The sequence below is a fragment of the Giraffa tippelskirchi genome, chromosome 8 (genome assembly GCF_054371585.1).
Source record: "Giraffa tippelskirchi isolate mGirTip1 chromosome 8, T2T-mGirTip1v1.2.pri, whole genome shotgun sequence".
Classification (NCBI taxonomy): Eukaryota; Metazoa; Chordata; class Mammalia; order Artiodactyla; family Giraffidae; genus Giraffa; species Giraffa tippelskirchi.
This window is the reverse complement of record NC_137282.1, coordinates 15,880,770-15,903,327: the sequence shown is the minus strand read 5'-3', so window position 1 is coordinate 15,903,327 and position 22,558 is coordinate 15,880,770. Positions and strand designations below refer to the sequence as shown.

Below are 22,558 nucleotides of genomic sequence, written 5' to 3'. Positions count from 1 at the left end.
TCTTCTTCTCTAGGGGATCTTCCTGACACAGGGATCGAACCTTGGTGCCCGGCATTGTAAGCAGATTCTTTACCATCTGAGCCACCAGGGAAGCTATAAGTGATATCTTATTTACAAGTGATACCATATAAGTGATATCTTATTTGTCTTTCTCTTTCTGACTTACTGCACTTAGTACGATAATCTCCAGTTGTGTCTACATTGCCGCAAATGACCTTATTTTGTTCTTTTTTGTGGCTGAGTAGTATTCCATAGTATATATGTATTACATCTTCTCTATCCATTCATTGACAGATGAATGGATATCTGTTAGGTTATCTCCAAGTTTTGGCTATCGTGAATAGTTGTGCTATGAACTTACAGGTACATGTATATTTTTTAATTATAATTTTGTTTGGGGATATTCCCTGGGGCTGGATTGCTGGATCATGTGGTAATTCTATTTTTAGTTTTCTGAGGAACCGCCATACTGTTTTCCATGGTGGATGCACCAACTTACATTTAAACCAACAGTGTAGAAGGGTTCAACAGGGAGACCTTTTTCAGTCTCAGTCTCCCTGCCTGTGCTCTCACTCCCATCCCCACCCACCTCTCAGCATCCTTACTCCACTTATTTCTTCCATCTTATTCTAAACCTTCCAACTCTCCTTATCTTCGAGCTTTTCCCCGTCAACATCTAAACATATTCAAACGCTCACCGCCTTTAAAGTACTGCCTCATCCATGCATTGCCCTCTTACTGGGCTCTTTTCTATTTCAGCTGAGCTTATTGAATGACAATTTCTAAGTTTTCTCCATTTTATCATGCTCTATTCACTTCTCAAGCTATTGCAAACGACTTCCAGCTGAAAATATGAGTCAATAATTTCATATTCTGAGTCAATAATTAACTTTTTATTGTTAAATCCAACGGACGTTTTCTCTTTTTCCCTTTCTTGATCTCTTAGAGCTTGGTTCATCTCATTAGTTAATTTTTTGATGATTTCTTTTTCCTTGGCTTCTGCACATTTATTTAATGGATCCTTCTGTTCTGGCCTTGGGTTTCTCTCCTCCTCTCTCAACATATTTTCCTTTTGTATTTAATTAAACCCCATGGCCCCAATTACTGTTTACCTGCCATGACTCCCAAGTCTCCTATGCACCCCACAACTGTCTCCTCAACTCTGGAAAAGCTCCATTTGGAGACCTCAAAAGGACTTCCAATTGTTAGCTGAAGTGGATTCTCTCTTTACCAAAGTCTCCCCTTTCACTGTTATCAATCTTAGTGAACAGCTGGCCACTATCTAGCTGCAAAAGCCAGAAATGAAGTCTTATAATTCCACTTCTTTGATATTCCTAGAATCTGGTCCTAGTGTTTTATAAAGTCCCTCTGCCATAGTGTAGGCTCCTCTCACTTCTTGCCTAGATTACAAGAAGACCATCATGACGGGCTTCCCGCCTCTAGGCCGGCTTCTATCTAAATTGTTTTTCCATATTCCTCATTTCCTGTCCGTCTTCCCCTGGACTTGAAGTGGTTCATTGGGGTTTTACCGTGCAAAAAAAGCAAGGAGGGTGAAAAAGTAAAGGATACACAGAGAGTTTGAAGTCATGATTCATAGGTCTTATCTGAATTGCAAAAGAAATGGACACAGAAGGTCATAGATGGATTGGAAGAAAGAAAGGTCAGTGTACTAGAGATTCTGAAGTTAAAGAATAGTGTGGGACACCCCTGGTGATTCAGTGGTTAAGGCTCTGTGTTTCCAAAGCAGGGGTCGTAGATTTCATCCCCGGTCAAGGAACTGAGATCCCACAGGCTGGGCAGCGTGGCTAAAAAATAAAAAGTTTTTTAAAAATGTAAAAAAAAAACTAGTGAAAGAATGAATGAGCTGGTCAGGAGAGGACTCAAATGAATTAAATTATTTTCACTTTTTAGTGAAATCGTCATTTCACTAAAGCATCTCTGGATAGAGTTTAAAACGTTCCAACACAAACCTGCAGAGGAAGTAGATAATGAAGCCTGTGGAGAATGGCATTGGTATTAACTGGGTCAGTGCTCATGGTACGAGAACCAGGATCAAAAGGAGGAAACTGGATCGTTTCTTACTATTCTATGTCAAGCACAGATTAAAGCACAAAAGGAACACCACGTTGTTTTCCAAAATACAGCTTTATAGTCCTCATGTGAATGTATTTATAGAGAGAGAATCCTTAAACTTCTCGAGAGCATTTGCCTTTAAAAAATCTTAGGTAGATTAAAAAAAAATAAAAGTGATTGGAGTTTTTCATCTTTGTAACTGTGAGTGAAGTGGTAACAAAAAACTCCTGACCACTTGAGGAAAAGTTGAAAATCCAAACATATCTGCAAAATTCCTCCCGTTTGAGGCTGGCCTACCTTTCCCGCTTCATCTCTCATGCCAGCTCCCTAGACTGCAGACAGCCCAGTGAGACGGAATGACTTTTAATTCTAAATCACTAGGTTGTTTTCTCCTTCATCTCAGGGCCTTTGACTTTACTGTTCTCTGCTTTAAGCGTCCTTCCATCGCAACCCTCCACTGAGCCTGCTGTTCCAGGAAAATGTAAGGAACACAGGAAATTCTAATTGACTGCTTTGGAAATAAAAGACAGGGAATTAGGTAGAAAAGTTTCATGCAGAAAAGTACCACTTGTAATCAGGAACTTTTTTTTGTTGTTGTTCCATTAAAGAAGAGACAGAGTTTTAACTACAGTAAAATAGTGGGGCTTCCCTGGTGTCCAGTGGCCAAGACTCTGCCCTCCCAAAGCAGGGGGATCGGGGTTCCATGCTTTGGGTCAAGGAACTAAATCTCACACGCCGCAACTAAAGATCCTGCATATTGCAACTAAGACCTGGTGCAGCCAAATAAAGAAATAATTTTATTAAAAGTGAAATAGTAAGACTAGTTGGAGGCATCTCCATAGCCTTGGATTTGCAGGTGTTAATCTGTTTCTGGGAGAGTGCGGAGCTGTGGCTGTGTGGATGCTGGGGTGCGCTGGATGTTGTGCTTCTGGGGATATTAGAGCCAGCCTGCCAGGTCACATGGCGCTGGGATGAGTCTGAAGTCCTCCCTTCATCCTATGTTTGGTTCACCCTCCTTGACTGTTCAGGAGCCCAGGTTCCGTCACAGGTTATGTCTACCAGTCTCATCATCTAAATAGAGATCTTAACTGCTTCTTATACTTTGACTTTGTTAATGAAATTTCCCACCTTCTCTGAAAATTGCAGATACACATGGAACATAGTCTGTTGCAAAATCACAAATGTATGGTTCTCGGTAAAGAGAGGTGGAATTGCCAGGTTGTTGGTTTTATAGATAAGGCAGAACAGTTTCTTAAAGTTGTACCAATTTACATTGCTATCTGCAGCTCCTGAATTTCAACTACATCTTCATCAACACCTATTCTGCCTGAAAAATAACCTTTGGTATTTCCATGAGAGCTCATCTGCTACTAATGAATTACCTTGTTTTTGCTTAACTAAAAATATTTTTTACTTTTCTTTAAAAAATTTTTTATGAAGGTAAACATACATATGTTCACGAGTACACACTAGGTCCCTTCAGTCGCGTCTGACTTTGCAGCCCTATGGACTGTAGCTCACCAGGCTCCTCTGTCCATGGGATTCTCCAGGATAGAATACTGGAGTGGGTTGCCAATCCCTTCTCCAGAAACTCACCTATAGATTTTTAAAATACATAGATCTTTAGTGAACAGTGTGATAAGTTTTCATAAATACATATAACCATGTAACCAACATCCCAGTTAAGATCTACAGCATTGACATCACACTACAAAATGTCTTCAAATCTCTTTCTAGTCTACCTTCCCCATCTCCAGAGCCCAAATGAACTACCATTTGGATTTCAATAACTGTAGATACCACTGAAAAATGGAATAACATAGTATGTACTCTTCTGTGTCTGGTATGCTATTTTTGAGATTTGTCTATAATGCCACATGTATCCATAATCTATTCCTTTTTATCACTGAATACCAGTCCACTGTGTGAATGTACACAATTTATTCATCCTCCTGTTGATGGACATTTGGATTGTTCCCAATTTTTGCTATTATGAATAAAAATGCAGTACATATTTTGTGCCAGTCTTTGGATGGACATGTGCTTTCATTACTTTGAGGTAAATTAGTAGAAGTGAAATTGCTGGCTTTTAAGATAAATGTATGTTTAATTCTATAAAAGCAAACGCTAATAACTGTCTAAACTTGTTGGACTATTTTATATTCTCACCATACTCTATGAGAGTACCAGTTGATTTGCATCCTTTTCAACAACTGAAATTTATAGTCAATTTAAATTCAGAAATTCTAACGGGTATGTACTGGTAATCACTGTGCTTTTAATTTTCATTTCCATATTGACTAAAGACATTGAATATGTTTTATGTGTTCATTGGCCATTTGTACATCCTTTTTTGAAAGGTCTATTTTAATATTTTTCTTATTTTTAATGAGTTGTTTACTTTTGCTATTGATCTGTAGAAGTTTTGATATTTGTACAATCTCAATGTGAGTTCCTTGTGTCATATGTCTATTTTGAATATTTTCTCCCCATCTGTGCCTTGCCTTTACATTTTCTTAACAATCTCTTTTGATGAACAAATTGCTTATTAATTTTGATGAAATCTGGCTCTCAAGTGTTTCATTTATTGTTAGTGATGTTTATATTCTAAGTAATCTCCTTCAATGTAGCAAAGATAATCTCCAGGTAGCCAAGAGCTTTTTTAAGCTTTTGTATTTAGGTCTATAATCCATCTTCAGTTGAGATTTATGTATAGTGTGAAATATAGGTCAAAGTGTACTTCTTTTTGCTACAAAGATATCCAGATGGAACAATAAGACTGATAAGATTTTTCTTTCCACAGTAGATAACAATAGCGCCTTTGTCAAAAAAAATTGATTCTATGTGTGGATCTATTACTTGACTTTCCATTAGGTCCCTTTGGTCTACTTATCTGTCCTTAAACCAGTACCATACTATCTTGATTATAGTATTAATACCTTTATATTAAATTACAAAATAAGGCAACATGAGTATTCAAGCATTGTTTCTCTTTTTCAAGATGCTTTGACTATTCCAAGACCTTTAAATTGCCATATAAATGGTGTTATCAAGAAGTTGTATACACCAACTAATTGCATCTATAGTTTTCTAAATTTTACATTGAGGTGTATGATTGCTATTTATTTATTTATTTATAAATAAATATGTATTTGGCTGCCCTGGATCTCCATTGCTGCTCAAGGGCTTTCTCTAGTTACAGCGAGTAGGGGCTACTCTCTAGTTGCGGTGTGCAGGCTTCCCATTGTAGTGGCTTCTCTTGTTGTGGAGCTCAGGCTCTCGGGCATGCAAACTCAGTAGTTGGGGCTCACAGGCTCCACAGCACAGGCTCAGCAGTTGCGCTTTGAGGTCTCTGGGCTTAGGGCTCAGTAGTTGTGGCACATAGGCTTAGTTGCCTCGCGACATGTGGAATCTTCCTGGACCAGGGATCAAACCTGTGTCCCCTGCATTGACAGTTCAGTTCAGTCACTCAGCCATGTCCGACTCTTTGTGACCCCATGAACCGCAGCACACCAGGCCTCCCTATCCATCACCAACTCCCGGAGTTTACCCAAACTCATGTCCATCGAGTCAGTGATGCATCCAACCATCTCATCCTCTGTCGTCCCCTTCTCCTCCCACCGTCAATCTTCCCCAGCATCAGGGTCTTTTCAAATGAGTTAGTTCTTCGCATCAGGTGGCCAAAGTATTGGAGTTTCAGCTTCAACATCAGTCCTTCCAATGAATATTCAGGACTAATTTACTTTAGGATGGACTAGTTGGATCCCCTTGCAGTCCAAGGGACTCTCAAGAGTCTTCTTCAACATCACGTTCAAAAGCATCAATTCTTTAGTGCTCAGTTTTCTGTATAGTCCAACTCTCACATCCATACACGACTGCTGAAAAAATCCAGGCGATTCTTAATTACTTGACCACCAGGGAAGTCCTATGATTGCTTTTGAATTACCTTTATACATAGATCAAAATTTCTTTTTCCCTTGGTGGTGGTGGTTTAGTCACTCAGCTATGCCCAACTGTTTGTGACCCCATGAACTACAACCTGCCAGGCTCCTCTGTCCATGGGATTCTCCAGGCAAGAATACTGGAGTGGATTGCCATTTCCTTCTTCAGGGGAACTTCCTGATCCAGGGTTCAAATCTCGGTCTCCTGCATTGCAGGCAGATTCTTTACCAACTGAGCCACCAGGAAGCCCTAATTGTTGCTACACTATATGTTTAAAAGACTAGGCTTTCTCCGTTACATTGCCTTCATATCTTAGTCAAAAATTCATTAATCAAGTGACATTAGCCATATGGAGGGCTAGTGAGCTACAAGCCCTCCTTCCCCAACAAAGACACAAAGTTAACAACAAAAAATGAACCATAATACTTCTCCGAGAACAATAGAGACCAGTTGAGAAGCTACAGCCTCCAGAACATAGCAAATCCAGAACAAATTCCAACACAAGGGATAGGAAACATTGTGGTGTTTGACATGGCCATCCATCCCCCTCTCCCTGATACAGAACTGCCTCAAGGAAGTGAGAGGAAACCTTCCACACCAGGGCTCCTCCTCCTGGTTGAGAACAGAGAGTAGTTCATCAGTCTAATAGTCTGGCTTCTCGGGGGACTTCCCAAGCAACTAGTTTCTGTTTTGCCTGACTCATAGAGCTTAAGGGACCGCTCTTAGAGATTAGGAGGTGCTGAAAAACAGAGATGAGCAAGACTGAAGCCGAAGGAGATGCCAGGGTGAGTAAGAGAACAGATTGAGTTTGAAAAGTCCGAGAACCTCCAGCCGGGCTGATGGTGAAGATCATTCCCTGGGTGAAACCAATGAGCAAAGACTTGGACAAGTGGATATTTTCTCAAATGCCCAAATCATGACAAAAACTTACAAGGCATACAAACAGGGAAACATTGGGTCGTTAAGGAAAAAAATAAAAACCCAAAAATGGACTCTGAAGAAACACAGCTCTGTGAGCTGCCTGGCAAAGATTTAAAATAACTGTAAATACTTCTACGTGGAATCTAAAATACAACACAAATGAACATATCTACAAAATAAAAACAGACTTATAGAGAACAGACTTGTGGTTGCCCAGAGGGAGGGATGAATTGGGAGTTTTGGGTTAGCTCCTGGCACAAGGCTTATATAGCTGTCTCCCCTTATCCATGGGTTATACATTCCAAGACCAGCCCATGGTGCCTGAAACCACTGACAGTATCAAACCCTATACAGTATGTCCCCTACATATGAACCTTCAAGTTGTGAACTTTCAAATATGCAAATGTACATCTGGTTCCAGCAAGACAACAGTACCTGTGTCATCAACGTCAGGTGGGAGTGAAATTGCAGCTTGCCCTCCATCTCCTATTGCTGACGATCCTTCAGCTCTACCGTCTCCCACCTCCTGTCTCTCCTCCAATCAATAACTCTTCTTGCCTGTTCACTCGATGCCAGCCCCTATAGGCCAACTGTTATACTGTACTACTGTACCTTTCAAGGTACTGTAAGATTTAACATGTTTCCTTTATTGTTTGCTTTTTATGTATTATTTGTGTAAAAAGTATTATAAACCTATTACAGTACAGTACTCTATAGCCAATTTTGTTTGTTGGGCACCTAGGCTAACTTTGTTGGACTTACAAAAAAATCGGACTTATAACTGCACTCCTAGAATAGAACTTGTTCATATGTAGTAGACTTACTGTATATGGTATGTGTTTTCCTTTACATACATACCTATGATTAAGCTAAAGTATCAATTAGAAACAGTAAGAGTTTAGCAATAACCAACAAGAAAATAGAACAATTATAACAATATATTGTAATAAAAGTTATGTGAATGCGATCTCTCTCTTGAAATATCTTACCATACAAACTTTATGCCATTTCCATCTTAGTCAAGCACTTACCATGCACTGTAGCCATAACTTTTGCAGTTTGAGAAGAAAGAGAAAACTAGCACAAATTTCTATTTCCTTCTTCATAATTTCACAGATTAAAGATTCTTTCTTATTGTAGATCTCAGCAACCTCAGCATAAAAAGTTTTTCTTTTCTTACTAAATCAAGAGCCTCACCTTCTCACTTAAAAGAAGCCCTTTTAGGCTTCTCTCTGCCACATCCAAATTGCCAGCATCACCTCCTCTTATGCTTTGGGGCCATTGTGAAATAAAACAGGGGTTACTTGAACATCAGCTGTGATAGCAACAGTCCACAGTCAATCTGATAACCCAGAAGGCTAACAGGTGGGGTGAGTTGGATAATGGGATGATTCACATCCTGGGTGGATGGGTCTGGAAGTCAGCAGATTTCATGACACTGCTCAGAATGGCAAAACAATTTAAAAGGTATGATTTGGAATTTCCTTGATGGTCCAGTGGTTAAGAATTCGCCTTACAGTGCAGGGGACGACCAGGGTTCAATCCCTGGTCAGGGAACTGAGACCCTACATGCCGCAGAGCAACCAAGCCTGTGCGCTGCAACTACTGAGCTGGTGCACGCCACAGCTACAGAGTCCGTGCACCGAAGCGAAAGACCCTAAATGACGCAACAAAGAGCCTGTGTGCTGCAACTGAGACCCAACACCGTCAAATAAATAAATAAAAATAGAAGATACGGCCTGTTTATTTCTGGAATTTTTCATTTAACATTTTTGGACCGTGGTTGACCACTGGTGAAACTCAGGGACGGGAAACCATGGAAAAGGGGAGACGATTGTATAAGCCCCCAAAGTCTTCATGAAATTGGGCTCATGCACTTGGAACAGAACCAAGTGACGGGCATAGTGTCTCGGGAAATCCCGATCAACTAGGCCCAAGCTGATGGGGAGGTTGCTGTGGCCATTTTCCCCTCGGCAGCCATTGTACACACCTGGCGAATCAAGATGAGTTGCCTTTTCATCTCTTCTCCATTAAGTATGTTTGGTGGAAGGTTACCAAGTAGTCAAATGATCAAAATCTGTGTATCAAGAAGCGCAAAGAAGGAAAAAGACCACATTAATATAATAAACGAAGTAGTTCACAGTTGACGCTACCACAAAATCATAGCCTAAGGGAAGATGTTAATTTCTCAGAGCCCTCAGCTTAGGAATTTTCTCCTCTGCAAATATAATTCACACTTTCATGCAGAGATGGCCTTTCCTGGATGCCCTATGGAAACCCCATTAGACAGTCATGTCTCCCACTCTAGCCATGTGTGCTTATTTGCTTTTTTCAGATAATATGGGCTCCATACTTTGGGCATTTTCCCGTAATATTGCTTATATCTAAATTGCTTTCTGCTACTGCCCACCAAATAAATTGCAGGTTCTCTTCACTTTCTTTCAGACTTTTGATTTCTTTTTTCAAGATAACTTTAACTGACATTTATTGTGCACTTAATCTGTACTAGGCTTCATATTTAGCTTGCACACACTTCATGTCGTTGAAAAGCCTGATGAACAGCTATGAGATCGGTTTGTTTATCTCCGACTTTAACAAATGAAAATCTTAAGTGAAAGGGTTTTAAGTAATATTCCTATGGCTACATATCTAATGAATGACCAAATATGGATCCAAGTCAGGTCAGTCTGGCTTCAGAATCTGCAGTCTTAATCACTGAGTGATGCTATCTCATTCATCCTACTTTATTATTTAGCTTTATTCATTTCTTACCCAGGTCCCATTTGAACTACATTCTAGGTATCTTTTACTCTAAACATTTCCATTGCACCAAGATTTCAGATTTCATTTTCAAAATTCTTTATAGCTTCTTTTTAAAATTTCTTATATTACTTAGCTCTTTTTAAAAAAAGAGACTGTGCCTACACTTTGCTCTCTGACATATGCTATTTTAAAACAAGTCTCATAACTCCAAGAAGTTCTGTGGGAGTTCAGTTGGAAATCAGAGTTTCCACAACACTGCCGATATTATTTGCAAGCCTAGAAATTCTTCAGAATTCTCTAGAATGGTAGACGTTCTTTGGTGTTTCCTCCAGAAAAAAATGTCCCAGACTACCTCAGTAAGAAATGGAGCCTTCAGACAAGGCTGTTTGGAACACAGTGGCAAGCCTTGGTAGATCCACAGATTTCTCTAGACATAATGAGGAAACCATGCCCCTCATGCTACAGAATGAAGCAGGGCAAAGGCTAATAGAGTTTTGCCAAGAGAACGCACCGGTAATAGCAAACACCCTATTCCAACAACACAAGAGAAGACTCTACACATGGACATCACCAGATGGTCAACACCAAAATCAGATTGATTATATTCTTTGCAGCCAAAGATGGAGAAGCTCTATACAGTCAGCAAAAACAAGACCGGGAGCAGACTGTGGCTCAGATCATGAACTGCTTATTGCCAAATTCAGACTTAAATTGAAGAAAGTGGGGAAAACCACTAGTCCATTCAGGTATGACCTAGATCAAATCCCTTATGAGTATACCGTGGAAGTGACAAATAGATTTAAGGGACTAGATTTGATAGACAGAGTGCCTGATGAACTATGGACAGAGGTTCGTGACATTGTACAGGAGACAGGGATCAAGACAATCCCCATGGAAAAGAAATGCAAAAAAAGCAAAATGTCTGTCTGAGGAGGCCTTACAGACAGCTGGGAAGAGAAGAGAAGCGAAAAGCAAAGGAGAAAAGGAAAGATATTCCCATCTGAATGCAGAGTTCCAAAGAATAGCAAGGAGAGATAAGAAAGCCTTCCTCAGCGATCAATGCAAAGAAATAGAGGAAAACAACAGATTGGGAAAGACTAGAGATCTCTTCAAGAAAATTAGAGATACCAAAGAAACATTTCATGCAAAGATAGGCTTGATAAAGGACGGGAATGGTATGGACCTAACAGAAGCAGAAGATATTAAGAAGAGGTGGCAAGAATACACAGAAGAACTGTACAAAAAAGATCTTCATGACCCAGATAATCACGATGATGTGATCACTCACCTAGAGCCAGACATCCTGGAATGTGAAGTCAAGTGGGCCTTAGAAAGCATCACTATGAACAAAGCTAGTGGAGGTGATGGAATTCCAGTTGAGCTATTTCAAATCCTCAAAGGTGATGCTGTGAAAGTGCTGCACTCAATATGCCAGCAAATTTGGAAAACTCAGCAGTGGCCACAGGACTGGAAAAGGTCAGTTTTCATTCCAATCCCAAAGAAAGGCAATGCCAAAGAATGCTCAAACTACCACACAATTGCACTCATCTCACATGCTAGTAAAGTAATGCTCAAAATTCTCCAAGCCAGGCTTCAGCAATACGTGAACCATGAACTTCCAGATGTTCAAGCTGGTTTTAGAAAAGGCAGAGGAACCAGAGATCAAATTGTCAACATCCGCTGGATCATCGAAAAAGCAAGAGAGTTCCAGAAAAACATCTATTTCTGCTTTATTGACTATGCCAAAGCCTTTGACTGTGTGGATCACAATAAACTGTGGAAAATTCTGAAAGAGATGGGAATACCAGACCATTTGACCTGTCTCTTGAGAAACCTGTATGCAGGTCAGGAAGCAACAGTTAGAACTGGACATGGAACAACAGACTGGTTCCAAATTGGAAAAGGAGTACGTCAAGGCTGTATATTGTCACCCTGCTTATTTAACTTATATGCAGAGTACATCATGAGAAATGCTGGGCTGGAAGAAACACAAGCTGGAATCAAGATTGCTGGGAGAAATATCAATAACCTCAGATATGCGGATGACACCACCCTTATGGCAGAAAGTGAAGAAGAACTAAGGAGCCTCTTGATGAAAGTGAAAGAGGAGAGTGAAAAAGTTGGCTTAAAGCTCAACGTTCAGAAAACTAAGATCATGGCATCTGGTCCCATCACTTCATGGGAAATAGATGGGGAAACAGTGGAAATGGTGTCAGACTTTATTTTTTGGGCTCCAAAATCACTGCTGATGGTGATTGCAGCCATGAAATTAAAAGATGCTTACTCCTTGGAAGGAAGGTTATGGCCAACCTAGATAGCATATTTAAAAGCAGAGACATTACTTTGCCAACAAAAGTCCGTCTAATTAAGGCTATGGTTTTTCCAGTGGTCATATATGGATGTGAGAGTTGGACGGTGAAGAAAGCTGAGCGCTGCAGAATTGATGCTTTTGAACTGCGGTGTTGGAGAAGACTCTTGAGAGTCCCTTGGACTGCAAGGAGATCCAATCAATCCATCCTAAAAGAGATCAATCCTGGGTGTTCATTGGAAGGACTGATGTTGAAGCTGAAACTCCAATACTTTGGCCACCTCATGCGAAGAGTTGACTCATTGGAAAAGACCCTAATGCTGGGTAGGATTGGGGGCGGGAGGAGAAGGGGACGACAGAGGATGAGATGGTTGGATGGCATCACCAACTCGATGGACATGGGTTTGGGTAGACTCCGGGAGTTGGTGATGGACAGAGGGGTATGGCATGCTGCAATTCATGGAGTCGCAAAGAGTCGGACACGACTGAGCAACTGAACTGAACTGATGCCCCTCACATTCATCTCCTGTCAACAAAAGATACTCAGTAAATTCCTACTTGAGGACATAGATGTCCTGAGGATAATCTGCTCCAAACTTTTCTGGATGGCATGTCAACTTGTGTGGAATCCAGGGCAAGCACCATGTCTATAGAAGGTGAATCATTAAGCCTGGAATAGCCAGCAAGAGATCTGAATTCCTGTCGTGGCTACTTTTGGAAATAGATGACTTTAACACAGGCAATTCTCTTCAGCAGCCTGGGATTCAGAACCCTATTTTCCAAAAGTAGATAAATGTGGGCCATTGAATGACTTCACATTATCATGCAATCCAAGGTCTGGTAGAAACAAGCATTCTAAAGTGTCAGTGATGGTGACTCTAAACCATATTATCTTGTTAAAAAAAAAAAATATATATATATATACATTTCCATATAGTTGGCCCCATAATCTACTAATTGTGACATTTGTCAGTCCTGGAGAAGCTGCTGTGTAGGTGGACTTGGGCCTCCTACGGTTCAAGTCACAGGGCAGCACTGATTTGTTCTGTTGCAGATGAATTTCTGTAGCCAGCTTGGACACTGGCCAAGGAGGCAGTGTCTGCTGCCTGCTGTACACAAAAGTCTTGTCTTTTTGATGAGAAAGGGAGTGTTCTTTATCTTGTTCTTCCCGTTGTAGTACTGACAGGGGTCAGAGGGGAGAGACAGCTTGCGGGCTGAACACTGCAGACGGCTGTCCCCCAACGCCAGCTCCTTCCCTTTCTCTGCCAAGCAGCTCTCCGTGGGGATGCTACCAGGCCATCCAAGGTTTAGCTCTACTGACATGGGACTGGAAACTGGACAAGAAATGGAAATGCACTGTGACTTCCTCTGTCCTCTTCTGCTCCTCGAGCCAAACAGCAGATCAAGCTTGGGTTTCGGGGAGGGGGGTGGAAATAAGACTGAAGGAAAGAGGAGGTGTTGGTTTCTTCACTCCATTTCTCCATTCCTGCTCACTGCGGTCACCACCTCAGTTACACGAAACATCTGTTTCCAGGTAATCCAACAGATCTTGGGAATAGCACCTTGGGGTTCTGTCTCCTTGGGGTCCTCCTGAAATGTTCTCACAAAGTAATGTGGGTTGTTTTTTTTTTTTTTCCAACAAAATTGTTTCTCCTTTCTAATTCAATTCTCCCTTTAGTTTGCTGTTGGAACCAGGGACGACAATAATTTCATTGGAAATTGAATCAGTTGCAAAGTACTGGGAATGACTATGGTTTAAAACCTCAGGTTGGGTTTCTTGGAATTCCGGGCCAAGTCTCCTTCCCAGTTGCTCGCAGGAAGTTTCAACTAATGTCATTGGAAATGGTATGTGTGTACGTCTGTGTGTAATTTAGGTCACAGTGGGACCTTAAGGATCCAGAAAAAAAAAAGCCTCTTGTTTCAGATCTAGTGACCTCACTACTCATACCCAGCTAATATTTGGATCCACGTGATGCTGATGAACCAGGAAACCATTCTTATCTTTCTCAGCTTGAGAGCATCATTAAAAAGATCTCCCCTTATGGGGGAAAACAGAGAGATTTTTGTTCACATATCAATGTTTTGCAGGCACAGATCTTTCCAAAATACTCTTTCACACATTCAGGATGCATATTTAGATCGTCAGTTGATATAACTCAGAAGGAATTATTTATTTATTCACGCCTTATAATGTTTTTACTTCAAATTTCAAGGGAAAATGACTGTAGTTATCCTCATCTAAAAGAATAAAAATCTCTTAGTATATAACAAAAACAGTTATTGATGTGTTAAGATATAAAGGGCAGACAGAGAACACCAAGACATATTCAGTGAGCACAGTCCATACAGTCTTCCAGAAATTTGCTAGAAGAGCATTATGTTGGGAATTCATGCATGTAGTCTGGCAAAAATTCCACAGGCAACCTTGAAACCAAATAGTAAACCACATTTTAATCCATTTCCTTTCATTTAACCAAGTTCACAACTTGTCTTGCTTCATTCCAATTGTTATTGTTCAGTCTCTAAGCCATGACCAACTCTTTGTGACTCCATGGACTGTAGCCTAAACAGGATGGGTTTTCCAGACAAGAATACTGGAGTGGGTTGTCATTTCCTTCTCCAGGGGATCTTTCCAGATCAGGGATCGAACCAGGGTCTCCTGCATTGGCAGGTGGATTATTTACCACCGAGCCACCAGGGCTTCCTAGTCATTCCAAATAAACTCTAGTGTTTCAATGACAGGAAGATAGATGAAGCTCCACATTTCCCTAATTTCCCCCAAGCCCTTTTTTATAACCTGTCCCTTTGTCTTCTTTCAACACAACCATGCTAAATCGTGCATGTAATATCTTCAAGGATGGGATGAGAAACTAACTTCCCAAGGAGTACAAGTTAATATGTTCTACGTCTGTCTTCAACCCTAGTTCTTTTTTTTTTTTCCTTTTATTTGTCTGTCTGCTTTGGACACATTCAATCTATTTTCTTTTCTTCTAAGCTCCCCTTAGAATTCCTATGCAATGTTTGGCAGGCTCTCTAATGGTTTTCCTATTCCCATCCAGACAAGATACAGAACACTTTCAAGGCTGTGGCTCTAGTCTCTTTCTCATCCTTGAAGTGCAGTATGAAGCAGAGAAGGGACCTGGTAAATTCAGTAATTGCTCTTGTTGGATTAAGAGATCCAGTCTGACAGTACTGGGTCCTTAACTTTCCGTAAGTTTTCCTCACTCCCAGAGACCCTTTTTACATTTCTGAAGTACTGGGGACTCCTTGTACTCATCCACCCTCCAAACTGAAAACAAGATCCCCAAATCCTGAGCAACTTCATAGTTCTTAAACCAGCCATAAAACCTATCATTCTGACTTGTTTCCAGTCTAGCATTATTTGGCTCTTGTTCTGATTTAAGTCTCTGGTTTGCATCCAAATCTTTGTGAAACTTCAGCCTTGTTTTTCTCTTTCTTACACATTACTGTTTTTTGTAGAGTATATCTTATTCAGTCTTGCAGGTATTTTTGCTTTGTTTTTGAAAAATAATTTCCTTGCTCCCTCTGGCCCACAAGCTTCCCTGCTCCCAACACACAAAAAATGTAGAATTTGTTCACTGGCCCCATCTCAGCAGAATTTGTTCCCTGGGTTCTCTGTCTCATTTCAGAAGCTCTTGATGCCTCTGTTGTCTCAGAAACTGCTTATTCTATGGAAGTGGAGGTGAACCCAGAGCGGGGATGTAAAGAATTTCTCGTGTCTAGTCAAGATTCCTTCTTCAGCAATAGTGATCTTCTCGGTATTACCAACTTCACTTCAGAAGGCAGTGGGGTTCATTGATTTGGGGCTGCAAAATGGTACACTGCATGAATGCAGGGATTCCTACCTGCTTTGTTCATAGCATTTGGGACAGTGACTGGTACACTGCCAGTTTTCAATAAGTATGTAGTGAATGAATGAATTAGATATCTATGAATGAGGCATCCATTTATGAACTGAATTGTTTTCAGTTCAAAAGAAAGTTCACCAATTTTAGGTCAAAGGCATGTTCATGCTGCAATATTTGACATTTTTAAATGTTCTCAATTTCATCACTAACAGGGATCACGTAAAAGCCAATCAACAATCAAGTAAAAAATGGATTTGCACTTAGCCGGGTGAGGAACAGAGACACTTCCAGAAGAACCATCATGTTGGCTGCCCCCAAAGAATCTGCTCAGTCACTCAGTCGTGTCTGACTCTTTATGATCCCGTGGACTGCCAGGCTCCTCTGTCCACGGGGATTCTCCAGGAAAAATACTGCAGTGGGTTGCCGTGCCCTCTTCCAGGGGATCTTCCCAACCTAGGGATTGAACCCAGGTCTCCCACATTGCAGGCAGATTCTTTACCATCTGAGCCACCAGGGAAGCCCAAAGAATCCCAAGTTCTGTTTAAATATGAATTGGCTGGTGATGACAAGACTGATAAAACTATATTTTCAAAGTATTATTTGACTAGTTAGTTTGATTTGAGGTCTATCACCCCGCATTTCATACCAACAAGACTTTCTAAATTCAATGCATTAGATATACATTGGTGGCCTGAGAAATGACTATTCTTCCCAATTCCAGTGTGCCATTGTAACACTTGCTGTGACATCAAGGGTTATCAAATGTGCACCTAAGTGGCATAGAGATCTGGTAGGAATATATGAAAACATCCCCATTTTACATCATGGCAACCGAGTAGATATGAAGGACCGGGAAATTAAGGAAAAATCCATTGTCCTCCAATGAGGGGAGAATCTTCAGTAATAGAGATTTCTGCCAGAAGTAACTATTATCCTTTGACTTCCTAGAAAACTGACAGTTCTGACTTGGAGTCTGTTGGCATACATGCTCTCGCCCTACCGGTCACAGTCATGGATTCAGTTTCAGAAATTCAGCGTGAGCACAGAGCTTGCTCAGACAACTGTCTCAGAGAGGACGATACTCTGAGGATAAAGGCAGCTGAAGTCTGAGGTCTAGGTTTTTTTTTTTTAATGTGTTGAAGTTTCATTCTTCTCTATCATGTCAATCAAAACTAATATTAAAATGTCTTCATTTTAACCCCAATTTGATACATTGTATTCTACATTTTAAGTATTACATACCAAGATTTAGGTCTATATTTTATTTTCTCAATATATATTTTTCTTAAATTGGGCATTTTTAAAAATTTATTTTTAATTGGGGGAAAATTGCTTTACAATGCTGTGTTGGTGTCTGCCTGAGGTCTAGTTTTATAGGCCACTGTCCTGTGATGTTCAGAATGCAGTATGTTTGCTATTTTATTACATAGCTAACCAGATATATGCTTCATCTTTGGGAGGCTAAGTGAATGGGATTTGACATGAAGATGGCAGTTTAAAAAATACCTTTGTATTTTACTTGCATGCTTGACTGTTCGGACCCCAGGTGTCTTTCCTGAATTGCAAATATAAGACTACTACAGTCACAGCACACACAAAGACACAAAAAAAATCAGTGGATCTGGCGTTTTCTTCTGGTATTGGAACATATATGGGTGAATAAAATATCACTGGGGAAAACCTATAAACATCCAACAGGTTAATAAGTTAATAAATCATGTAACAAGTGATTTAATATTTTATAATACTCAAAATAGTGGCTATTAAAAATTTTAAACAGTATGAGAAAATCCTTAAACTCAACTGTTAAGTCAGACCTGAATTGGATATACATGTAGTCACAATTGTAGTTCAAATATAAATAAGCCTAATGGGAAATATATTTAAAAAGTTAACATGATGGGATTATGGCTAATTTTTTTCACTATATTTTAAATTTTGAGAATTAATAGATGTAATTATGGAAAAGGAAAAAACATTTTATTCCAAATGACAAAAAATAAATCATTAAGCATGTAAAAATAGCTTGAAAATTAACAAAAAGAAACAATGCAAAATATCACTTCACCATCAGATTGCTGGGAAACATTTGCAAATGTAAAAAGTTGATTATCATTTATCTACATCATGAAAAGCAATTAACAATTAGACAACAAAAGCATTGCTTTGCAATGATTCAATACCGAAATGGATTCAAAATACACTTTTCAGTAATCAGATCAGCACAACTGTGAAAAACTATTCGTATCCTCTTTTTATTGGTTTATTTCCCTCATAAAAGCCCATTATTCCTGTGCTTTTTGGCCATAGCTGTGTAAACTAATTAATAACTTCAGTGGGTCTATGTACTATCCTAACCACACACCCTCCCTCCCCCAAATAGTTCCCTGGTCCGAATTAAAGTAATTACTCTATTGGAAAAATAGTTTCAATAGCTTGGCTCATCGGCTCTGGTCTGATTATTGTGATTATAAGCTATGAACTGAAATCAATGCTATTGGCCACATACTGACTTAGTTACACAGTGTCCAAATTTTTTGTCTTCTATTTGCATCTATTTTTGCAAAGGAAAATAAAAGAATAATTGATTCTAGTCTATACTTTTAAACTAATCAAATTTATTATTTTCCACAAAGTTTCCTTCATTGTACAATATTTTAAAAATCTCTTTGTTTCCTGTTCTTTATTGTTCCTTCCATTCACTCATTTAAAAAATTTTTTTTGGTTTGTTTTAGAATAGATTTAGATTTACAGAAAAAAAAAAAAAACCCTGCAAAGATATGTAATCTTTACATGTACCACAGCCCATTTTCTCTATTATTTAATATTATTTATCTAGTATGGTGCATTAGTTACAGTTAATGAACTAATACTGATACATTGCTATTAACCAGGGGGCTTCCCAGGTGGCACTAGTGGTCAAGAACCCACTTGCCAATACAGATAGATGTAAGAGACAGGGGTTCGATCCCTGGATCAGGAAGGTCCCCTGGAGAAGTGCATGGCAACCCATTCCAGTATTCTTGCCTGGAGAATCCCATGGACAGAGGAGGGTCGCAAAGAGTCAGACAAGACTGAAACAGCTTAGCCTGCATGCATTATTAACCAGAGTCCATACTTTATAGGTAGTTCCTCACTTTTCACCTAACATCCTTTCCTGTTTCAGGATCTCATCCAAAATACTACACTACATTTAATTGTATTGTCTCCTTAGAGGCCTCTTGGCTGTGACAGTTTCTCAAACTTTTCATGTTTTTTATGACCTTGACAGTTTCGATGTGTACTAACTAACCCAGTATTTTGTAAAATTTTCCTCACTTGAGATATGTCTGATGTTTTTCTTATAATCAGACTGGAGTTGTGTGTTTTGGGAGGAAGATCACAGAGGTGAGGGGCTCTTCTCATCACATCATATCAAGGGCACCTATTAACCCCATGACTCATCACTGTTGACTTTGACCTTGATCATCTGGCTGAGGTTGCCTTGTCGAGGTTCTCCTCTGTAGAGTCACTTTCCCCCTTCTCATTCCATGCTGTTCTCTTTGTGAAGAAGTCACTATCCACAGACCACCCTTAAGGAGAGCTATGCTCCACTTACTAGAGGGCTGAGCATCTACATAAATTATTTTGAATTCTTCAGTATGGGAGATTTGTCTAGCCTCCCTACTCAATACTTTATTTCTATCAATATGGACTCTTGGATATTTATTTTATACTTTGAGTTATAATCAATCCTCTACTACCTTATTTTGTTGCAGAAATTATTCCAGTTTGGGCCACTGAGAGATCTTTCCATTAGCTCTGGTGTCCTTTTGATCTTGTTGTTTGGTTGCTAAGCCATATCCAACTCTTTGTGACCCTATGCACTGCAGCACGCCAGGTTTCCCTGTCCTCAAATTCATGTCCATTGAGTCAGTGATACTATCTAACGATATCATCCTCTACCGCCCTCTTCTTTTGCTTTCAGTCTTTCCCAGCATCAGAGTCTTTTCCAATGAGTCCGCTCTTCCATCAAGTGATCAAAGTATTGGAGCTTCAGCATCAGTCCTTCCAATGAATATTCAGGACTGATTTCCTTTAGGATGGACTGGTTTGATTCCCTTGCAGTCCAAGGGACTCTCAGGAGTCTTCTCCAACACCACAGTTCAAAAGAATCGGTTCTTTGGCGCTCAGCCTTCTTTATGGTGCAGCTCGCATGTGCTTTTGATGCACCCTCATCCTTATAGAGTTTTTTTTTCTTACACTTCCTTACATTTTGATACTAAAAGATGTTCCAGGTTTTTCATCATACATCTTTTCTGCCCCAATCCTGGAATTAGCCATTTCGCTAAGGAGCCCAGATTCTGTCTATTGGAGAATGGTATTAAAACCCAAATCTGGATGCTAGATATGCTCACTGCTCCTAGGGTGCTGTCCCCAGGCCCTTCCAGCTGACAGAGCAAGGAAATATTGGGTTTTCCAAAAAGTTCATTCAAATTTTTCAATAACTAACATCTTATGGAAAAACCCAAATGACCTTTTTGGACCACCCAATATATGTGTTATACAGATTGGTGTATGTGTATATATCACTGTCTATTTCTATTTGTAACCATCTTCACTGATACTAAGCTAAACACAAGTTTATATCTCTGATTTCAATGTTAATCTATTACTACAGGAATCATTCCAGCTTCCTTTTCTTGTTTGTCTGCAAACTCCCACCCCAACAGTGAGAAAACTGGATCTTTCCATCCAGTATCTATGTACTTACTTGTTCAATTCCAGTATACCTGCACAGTGTTGTCAGAATTGCTACACCATACCCAAGTATTTATCTTTAAGTTGAGTTTTGGGGGTTGCATGAGTCTGAGCTGAATATTTTTTATATAATCTTCATTACTTAAATTGCATTATATTTACCTCACAATTTAAACATTTCCTATTAACATGTGGCTTGTTGGTCTAGGGGTATGATTCTCGCTTAGGGTGTGAGAAGTCCTGGGTTCAAATCCTGGACAAACCCACCTTTGTTTGCTTCTGATAAATAATTGGGCTTCCCGGATAGCTCAGTTGGTAAAGAATCTGCCTGCAGTGCAGGAGACCCCAGTTTTACTCCTGGGTCAGGAAGATCCGCTGGAGAAGGGAAAGGCTGCCCAGTCCAATATTCTGGCCTAGAGAATTCCAGGGATTGTATAGTCCACGGGGTCACAAATAGTCAGATGTGACTGAGCAGCTTTCACTTTCTATTAACATAAGCCTATGATAAAAGATGATATTAGCAATGGAAAACATCATAAATAATTTTAGTTCACTCATCCTCCCCCAATTTATATGTAAAACTGAGTCTGGAAAGATACATACTCAAGTTCACACAGATGAGTAACAATTATAAGTTAGTATTTGGTACAAAAGTGTATGTGTTAAAATTGACACTTGATACACTATCTTTAAATTTCTTTTGAAAGATCATAAAGATACACGAAAAGGCAAGAAATTGCAACTCTGCTGCAAAGTAAGTATAAGAGAAGAAAGATTATTAATTGAAATTTCAGTAATTGTAGCCCCAAGGAATTGGACAGAGAAAAAATCATAGAGTTTTCTTTATTTATGCACAGAACAGATGCAGATGGACCAGAAGATGATAGAAAAATATTTTGGCTCATCTTCTCTGATAATTCTAATTCTGTAATAAAGAAGCATCAATGTTTGAAAATAAGTCTCTTCCACATAACATCGTCATTATCGGAAATTACTTTTAAGATATTTTTCCAGCAATAAAACCATCAATAAAAATGTTGGGATCAACAAAAAAACAAAAACATAAGCAAGGAGATGCTTTCCTGGATGAAAAGCAAATAGGTGATAATTACAAGAAAGAAGTTGTTGATATGGAAAGAAAGAATAGATGTTTTACCTATATTGGGAATCAAAGCAAAGAGAAAACAGAAAATTATCTGTTTTTCAAAGTCTGGGCAGCACAGTTAAGTCTCATAACTGAAGTAAAATTATTATTGTTTACATATAAAATAATTGGCCACCCAGAAATGCAAAATAATCAACTAAAAACCACTTAGAGTTAATAAGAGAGAGCAGTAAGGTAACAAGATGTAGAACAACCACAAAGAAATTAGAATCTTTGTTTATCACATAATGAAGAAGATTTCAGTGTCAGTGACATTAGGGAACTGCTCAGATATTCAAGGGAAAAGCACAAAGGGAAATAAACAGTCTTCACGATCAAAAGGTTAGAAGATACTACTATCATTGGGAAGGACAGATTTTTTTTTTTTTATTGGAGTTTAGTTGCTTTACAATTTTGCATTAGCTTCTGCTGTACAGCAAAATGAATCAGCTGTACGTATACATATATCCCCTCTTTGTCACCACAGAGCATTGAGTAGAGTTCCTGTGTTATACAGGAAGTTCTCATTAGTCATCTGTCTTATACATAGTGCATATATGTTAATCCCAATCTCCTAATTCATCCCACTCCCCCCTTCTCCCCCTTGGTGTCCATACATTTGTTTTCCACATCTGAGTATTTCTACTTTGCAAATACGTTCATCTGTACCATTTTTTAAATTCCACATATATAGGTTAATACCTATTTGTTTTTCTTCTTCTGACTTCACTCTTGTGTATGTCAGTCTCTAGGCCCATCCACATCTCTGCAAATGGCACAATATTCCGTTCTTTTTAT

General features: G+C 39.4%; 1 long non-coding RNA gene across 1 annotated transcript in view; it reads right to left on the bottom strand.

Moving 5' to 3' along the window:
- LOC145518669 (uncharacterized) overlaps window positions 1–22,558 on the bottom strand; it is a 207,369-nt gene that overhangs the window by 139,426 nt on the left and 45,385 nt on the right. The gene's annotated exons all lie outside the window — the stretch shown is intronic.